We start from the raw sequence: 8,117 nt of genomic DNA, 5'->3' as shown, positions 1-8,117 counted from the left end.
CCCATTTCCTCTCGCTCTATCTTCTTTTTTTCACTCTACTCCTCTCTTCCTCCCCTTCTCCCTGAAGTTTTCCTTCATAGACCCTCTGTCCATCTCCATCTCCAATCTTCCTTGCTGTTTCTTCTCTGCGTCTCACTTTCTGTGTCTGTCTCCCTTTCTTCTTTCTTCCTCACTTTCTCTCCATCCCCGGTTTTCTCTTTCCACCTCCCCTGTATCTTCACTCTCTCACACTCTCCTCCAAAACAACAACAGTGAGAAGCCAAAGGTTTTCATTTCTCCCTCAGGGGGAACTCTCCCGCCAGCTCTGGGGAGTTCTGATTGCATGCTGTGGGGAGGGGTCTGTGCCACCTTCCGAGGGTCAATCCCGCAGCTGACTGCGGCCTCCTCAACCTTGCCAGAGAAGGTTTGAGGGGATTGGAAGCTCCTCTACGTGGCCTATTGGCTATATGGAAGGATTAATAATGAGGCAGGCATGAGTGGAACCTGTGCAGCAGCTCCCTTTTGGCTGTGTTATTATTAAGGAAGAGAAATTTTCAAATCATAAATGAAAGGGTAAGAAGAGAATTTTAAATACACACTGAAATATTGACAGGGGAGCTGAGATTTTGGAGTTCGGACTGAGAACATTACAAGTCTCAAATAATGCCTATATGGTCAGTAAATGTAAAATATCCTAAAACGTCTTTAGCTGCCTTTTCACCTGCTCACCCCCTCTCCTTGTTTCCTTTAAGCATCATGATCCCCACTGCACGGGCAGGAACTGAGCCTTACAGAACCTACCAGGGCAGAGCTCCTTGCTGGGGCGGGGAGGGGGTGGCTCTTGTCTCCTCTGTGCAACTCACTTCCTCTGGCAAACTCATCATGTCACTTCTCCTCCTTCAACAGTTCCCCATTGCTCTCAGGCTGCAGCCCAAGGTTGGTCACTCTGCTTGTCCCACTGATGCATCTAGAGTTGCCTGTTCTGTCTTTCCAGCTTCCTGCTGTTTTTGTATGTTGTTCCCTTTATCCAAAGTACTTTTCCCTCCACTCTTACCCTTCTGGACTGAGTCTTGTTGTCATTTTGTCAAGGAAGACTTCCGGAGCTGCCCCCATGTCCCTTGGGTCTAGGATAGGAGACTCTCCAATGTGTTCCCACAGGACGCTCACCTTCGCAGCATTCTGTCACACTGTCACATTACCAGATTACTTGCATGTCTCCCCTACTATCTCGAGCTCCCTGAAGAGCAGAGACACATCATCCACCAAATCCCCAGCACACTATAGGCAATAAGTGAACATTTGTTAAAAGATGCATCCTGGGCAGGAATATTTCCTCAAGCTCAGTGCCTCTGCATCTCTCTCTGTCAAACAAGAAGTTTGACACACAGAAAGAGGCCAGCATGAGGTAATGGTAATAAGGAAAAATGAGAAAGCAGTTTTTATTCCCTTGTCCCTTAGGTCTGCAGCCTTACACTCCGTCATCTGGAATTCTTAGCCAATGGAAGGCATAGGCCCCTGGGGACCTGTCCATTGTCTTGGGTCCCACCTCCTGTGTGCCAGATTGGATCTCTGAGTGCTGAGATCATAGCAGGGTCAGCTTCAAGGGAGGAAAGATCCCTTCTTGTGAGAGGCTGTAGCTATGATCAAATGTCTGGTTGACATGATGAAGAGATACAGCTTTCCTAGGGTGCTGGAAGCAGGCTCCTGGGGTATAGAAGGGAGAAAGGGAGGTAAAGAACTGGGTAAGCTGCACTAGGCCTTCACAAGCAGCAGGAGAGGTGTGAATTGGAAGAGTTCCCTGTAACAACAGGAAGCGACACTCTCCAAAGATGAACTCAGCATTTTCTGCTGTGGGAAGGGTACAAAGTTGTGTTGAGCCTCGCCCCACAACCTTTGTCTTTTCTCATCACTAAACTATGGAGCATATGCATCGTCATGTCCCAAAATGTATCGCACCCTTTTCCTGTTTTGCACCTGGCTGCCATACTCACCCAAGAACTGGCTCTCTTGCAGTGCTGAAGTTGTGTAGAAGCTACAATAGGCAAAATGTTTTTCCGAATGAAAGATATTATTTTGTCATGAAAAAACTACCAAGCTGCTGAAAATGGATTAAGCACATTTTCGCAAGTGTTTCATTCCAGAAAAGAGTCTGTCACATTTCAGCCCTATGCAGGGAAAATTGCAACTGTGCCCTGCTGACAAGCAGGCTCCCTGAAATCTCAGTCTGAGGAGCAGCATGTCTGCATTGGGATGGGTATTGTTTGGTAAATTCAGTGACTTCTAGGGCTACATTTTGGGGGGCAAAGTTGGAGAACCATTTGGCATACCTTTCTGGATTCGACTCCAATTACCCAGATGGTATGGCCCCCGGATTGCCTATCTCACCTATTGAAGTAGAGAGTGAGCTGAGGGGTACTTTGAAAGGCAGTCTGTGTTCCCCAATCTGAGAAAATTCTCAGAGCTTTAACTACCCTTCAGAAGCACTAGGGTAAGAAGTTGGAGGGGGGTTGAAAAAAAGACAGATGCCTTTTTAAAAATCTGCTGACAATGACCGTGGTGTTTCAGTTGGATCTCTAAGGAGCAAGGCTGCATCTTTTTGCTGTGTGTGAATTTTTCTTTTCAGGGTTATTTTCAACTACCAAGGATATGACAATTTACTTGAAAGCGGAGGCTCAACTTCTGGTGCTGAGGAGCACTGGCATAAGAGGCAGGAAGCTCTTTCACCCTTGGGAGTTAAGGGGATGGTGCCTAGTGTGTGGGGGCAGTAGTGGTGGTGGAGGTTTCACAGTCCTAGACTCAGGTGGAGTAAGGAAGAACAAAACTGCAAATATGATAGACACATTCAGTGCTCTCTTGACTTTTGGACAGGGACTGGTTCAAGTCTGATGCTTCGAAGACTTGGCTTCATCCTTTTGTTTAATAGAATATTTCAGGTATGAGTTTTGCAAACAAAACGTGAAGCATGTGAACTTGGGTGAGGCCAGTGGAGAGGTTAACCAAATTCCTCTCAGTCTCCAAAGACAAACCAGATATCAGCACCAGGATGGCACCAGTGAACAATGGCCCTGCCTCTGTTGCTGGGCTCTCTGTTAAGAATCCAGGGAAAAACAGAGTGGTGAAGTTCCAGCTAGGGAAGGTGTAGTGACTAGCATCCAGATATGCATCATTTCTCTCCTTCTGGATGAACCTTCAGAATCGTTACTCATCACATCAGCCACCTGAGAGCAATTCACTAGCTGTGCAGAAGAGTTTCATTAAGGTTTCCACAGAGTTTGCATTGACTTTCCTTGTCTCTTGGCTCTCGTAACTCTGCAACTTTCTTGTTCGGGGATGATAAGACCATGTCACGCCTCTCCTCAAAGGTAAATTGGTTTTTGCTTGTGATCATGCTCATGAATATCTTATTTTACTCATTTGGGGATTGTGATAATGCATGCTATGTAAGGCATGAAGCCCTTACATAACATAAAAGCAACAAAACTTGGAAAAATGAATACTTACAGTGTGGAATGGATCACACTCCCACTAATTCATGCATGCATTCAACAAATATTTATTGAGTGCAAATCATATGCCAGATGCCAGATATTCTAGGCTCTGGAGATACAACAGTGGAAAAGCAGATGGAGTCCATGCCCCCATGTAGCTTACATTCTAGTGGGTCACTAATGTAATTCCTTCCCAAAGAAGGCTTCTGCCTGAGTCATCAGCAATGCCCCAGGGCCTGAGTGCCTCTCACAGCCTATGAGTAGGGCATTTATTATATGGCCTAGAAAATAGACTATTTTTTTCAGCAGGCAGTAATGAGCTTCATTTTTATCTATCCCAGAATCTTTCTGCTAGTCACATCACACAGGTCACCACCTGCTAGACACCCTTTCAAGAAGCTTATCCTTCAATAATCCAACCCTACAGAACACACATGCCCAAGAACCCTGAAAAGATAATCTTAAGATTATCTCTGATGATGCATATATATTTGTCTGCAACTGTTAATAAGCACCTTCCTCACTAGAAGAGTTAGGCGGGATTAACAGCATCCTTAGCTGTGGTGTTTCTCTGAGTGGTTTCCAATTATTTAGGATCTTTCCTTCCTTCCTTCTTCCCCCTTCAATCTTTTCACTTTATCTTTCCTTCAGTCTATCTTTCTCTCTGTTCTCCTGTCTTTTCTTCTGTTTTTCCTTTTGGGTTTTATCATGGATAAATTCAATGTTTGTTGTAATAGGACACTGGACACTAAAGTAAAGAACGGTTTGGTTGATGACTACATAGAATTTGCAGAAATATGAATTTGCATTACTAACACCAATCATATAGTTATAGTTGGCAAATGTTATATGCCAAAATTATAAATTTAACATTACAAATGATGTACAAGCCTAAACTTGCACTTCTGTAGTGTTCATTATCTGAGTATACACATATGTGCATGCGCGCACACACACACACACACACACACACAGAACTCTCCTTGGTAATCTGAAGATGATACCCCTGTTGCTAACAATTATGATCCAAGAGTGTGTGGCCAAAGATATTGGAGTGTGATGACTAGTCCTTTTTATCCTGAGTGCAGGTAGATCTTGTCTTTGTTTTGTGGCTGAGAACTCTACATTTACTGTGCTAATGAAGTGCTTCTAGCCAGTCACTTGCTCAGAATAGTTGGAATCCCTAGGTAAGATGCCAAATTAAGTCACTTCTCTTTGTACAAGGTAAGGGAGGTATTCATTTTGCAGAGTTATGTTGCATATGGCCCCAAATCACAGATTCTAATCAATGACAGGCACTCCTAAAGAGTCACTTCAGATGCTAATCAGACAGTAGGCAACTCCAAACCTCACAGCAGGTCACACACGTGAGCTTTTGCTGCCACTCACTCCTGCACTGTCAGCAACATCATCGTCAGACACCAAGAGAGTGTTGCTTTGAGAACTCTGACTTTTCTTTCCTGCCCATTGTCAGTTTCTTTCTGTAACCTTCACATTGCCTTTCTAACCATGCATTAAATCCCACGTGTTCTATAATCCCCTCACTTTCCACAGCAGTGTGCCCACTGCTGAGTCAAAGGCAGGTGCTGTTTCACAACTGCAAATCCAGTACAACCAGCCTCAATTATGGTCCAGTTTCAGGAAAGACAAATAGGATGCTGAGGACTTGACATTTTCAGACAAGCCATGGCATAGATCCAGGAAGTCTACTCAGTTGCATCACCTTAAGCAAAAGGACTTGGAGACCAAATTATTCTCCGTGTGCAGAACTAGGTATATGAAATGGTAGGATAAAGTAGAAGAGGACTATTTAGAAAGTCCACTGAGTAGGGATGAACATTTTAGCACTGCAGAGAAACACCCAGGAGGAAACTAGAAGTGAGGGCCAGGGAACTCAGCTCATCCTGAGCTCTGGAGGTAGAGAATTTGAAGTGGCTCTTTTCTGATGGCTCTGATTCTGGCTAAATGTTTGCTGAGATTCTGTTCAACATAAAGTAGCAACCAGCAGCAGTCAGAAGATTCCTGAGAAGGCTAAACTGAAAGGATAAGCCTCAGACCAGAGATCAAATCTTGAAACAGCTGTTAATTAGTGCTAAGCAGGCCAGGGCCTGGGGAGTCTTAGCTCATGTTAATTGCATTAATTAAATCCTGGTGTAGGCTGGGCGCAGTGGCTCACGCCTCTAATCCCAGCACTTTGGGAGGTCGAGGCAGGTGGATCACCTGAGGTCAGGAGTTCGAGACCAGCCTGGCCAACATGGTGAAACCCCGTCTCTACCAAAAATACAAAAATTAGCTGGGTGTGGTGGCAGACGTCTGTAATCCCAGCTACTCAGGAGGCTGAGGCAGGAGAATCGCTTGAACCCGGGAGGTGAAGTTTGCAGTGAGCTGAGATCGAGCCATTGCACTGTAGCCTGGCTGACAAGAGCAAGACTCTGTCTCAAAATAATAATAATAATAATAATAATAATAATAATAGTAATAATCCTGGTGTAGAACTCAGTTCACCATAGATTCTAATGGTTTCATAGGTCCCTCCACATTTCTTTACCCCAAAAAGATTCTCCTGTCCCTATGAAGACTGGAAAGGAGTTCTAGTTACTATGAAAGAGAAGTTTCTGGCCTTCAAGTGTGTCCAAATTATCAGAGATCAGGACAATCCTTTGTTTCCAGTTGATGGAATACATATCAATTACTAGATAAATTTCAGTGTCTTTAACTCCTAGTTTGAATGTGATCTGCTATTATCAGTATTTCTTAGATTCATTTTACAGATGGGAAAAAGAAGACTAAAAACTATACATCTGTATCTTCTCTGCCTCACATTTTATACTTCCACTCTCATTCCACCTCCACTTTCCCAAACATAACTATACTATGTTTGCAAGTTGGTGAAAATCAAGCCAACCAAAAAGATAGACTGGAGCAGAAATAATATAAGGCTTCTTTTTGTAGTTAGTGTTCAGAAAATATTTAGGTGTCTGTCTCATGTCCAGTTTCATATTCAGTCTTTGGCCTCTCCACTGCTCTGCATCTACTCAGACCTCTACTCCCCTGCAGGTTCAGAGTATCATCTTCCAGAGATCAACTGAAGTCTCCTGATACCCAGTAGGAATCAAGGTCATTCTCTTCATCTGAAGAATGGGGCAATAGGAAGTATAGAATGATCTGTTCATGAGCCTTGATTCTGCCATGCAACTCCCTCTGGGCTCAGCAGATGAGTAGAGAGTAGAGAAAGGACAAGCATCCTGCTTTCCTAGGAATTAAATGCTCCCCTGGAGACTTTTTTTTTTTTTTTTTTTTTGAGACAGGGTCTCACTCTGTCACCCAGGCTGGAGTACAGTGGTACAGCCACAGGCTCACTGTAGCCTTGACCTTCCGGACTCAAGCAATCCTCCCACCTCAACTTCCAGAGTAGCTGGGACTACAGGTGCATTCCACCATACCTAACTAAATTTTTATTGTGTAGAGATGGGGGTCTCACTTTGTTGCCTAGGCTGGTCTCGGTTCAAGTGATCCTCCTGCCTCAGCCTCCCAAAATGCTGGGGTTACAGGTGTGAGCCGCTGTGCCCAACCTCCTGGAGACTTTTGTGGGAAGAAACGAAACTTTCTCCAGCCTGCATTCCACAGAGCTTGGTGATGGCATAGGCCTTTTTCCCAAAGTCAAACAAGTTCATCATCAAGTCAAGAGACAAAGCCACGTAGGCCTATCCACCAACTGGCTGCTCTAGTCAAGTAGGAACAAACTGGATCCTTAAATATTAAGAAACGGTGAGTAGTTGTGATCAATACTTCCTCCCAATCAAACTTTGCTGTGACTTATGGTGAAGTTGTCTCCATCCTAGTAAGGGGATCCTTTCAGCCACCAGACAAATCACGGATGAAATGAATACGGTAGATTGTTTTTTAAGGGGTTAAATCTTCTTTGCTCCACCACCTCCTGACTCCTGCCACCAACCCTCTTCAACCCTGCCCTATAGCTTGGCCTAGCACTACCATGAGCAGAGATGGAAATAGCCTTGACTGTCATTTTCGACGATTTAGAAGTGCCCTGTGGCTTCCATTTGGTGCCTGAAACATATTGATTTGGTGAGGAAAGGGAAAAAGACTGAAATTCAAGTGGAGATTCTTGCCTGGCGCAAAGGAACAAGAAGGGCTAGAATCCCCCATACTCCCCAACATCTTATGCAAAACCACCAGTTATATAACGTTAGAAATGACCAGATATTAAAGATCTAATTCAATCTCCTCTTTTTGAAGTCCACAGAAGGGTGAAATGACAGGCTCAAGGTGATCCGCGATTTGGTGCAGGATTTGGATAAGATCTCAGAAACTTTGGTTTCCAGGCCAGCTGCCCCCATCACATTACTGCTTTCCTCCAAAAGCTCAAACCTGTCCTCTGCTTTGTGCTTTGTGATATTTCCCCTTGGCCCCTCTCCACAAGGCACCCATGTGCACTCCTACACACTGTGCACTGCACCTTGTAGCCATGAACTCTCCCTTACAGGCACAGGCCCAGGCAATCTGGCCTTCCCAGGTTGTTAATTTGCAGAAAATGTTCAGCATTGGGGCCAAGGGAGTCCTTTTATATTAAGCCAAAAGTCAGCTAAATTATCCACACACAAACTACTTCCTCCACTATTTACTCAGTAA

Source organism: Papio anubis, chromosome X, assembly GCF_008728515.1.
Source record: "Papio anubis isolate 15944 chromosome X, Panubis1.0, whole genome shotgun sequence".
Classification (NCBI taxonomy): Eukaryota; Metazoa; Chordata; class Mammalia; order Primates; family Cercopithecidae; genus Papio; species Papio anubis.
The sequence above is the reverse complement of the archived record's forward strand: the minus strand, read 5'-3'. Positions refer to the sequence as shown.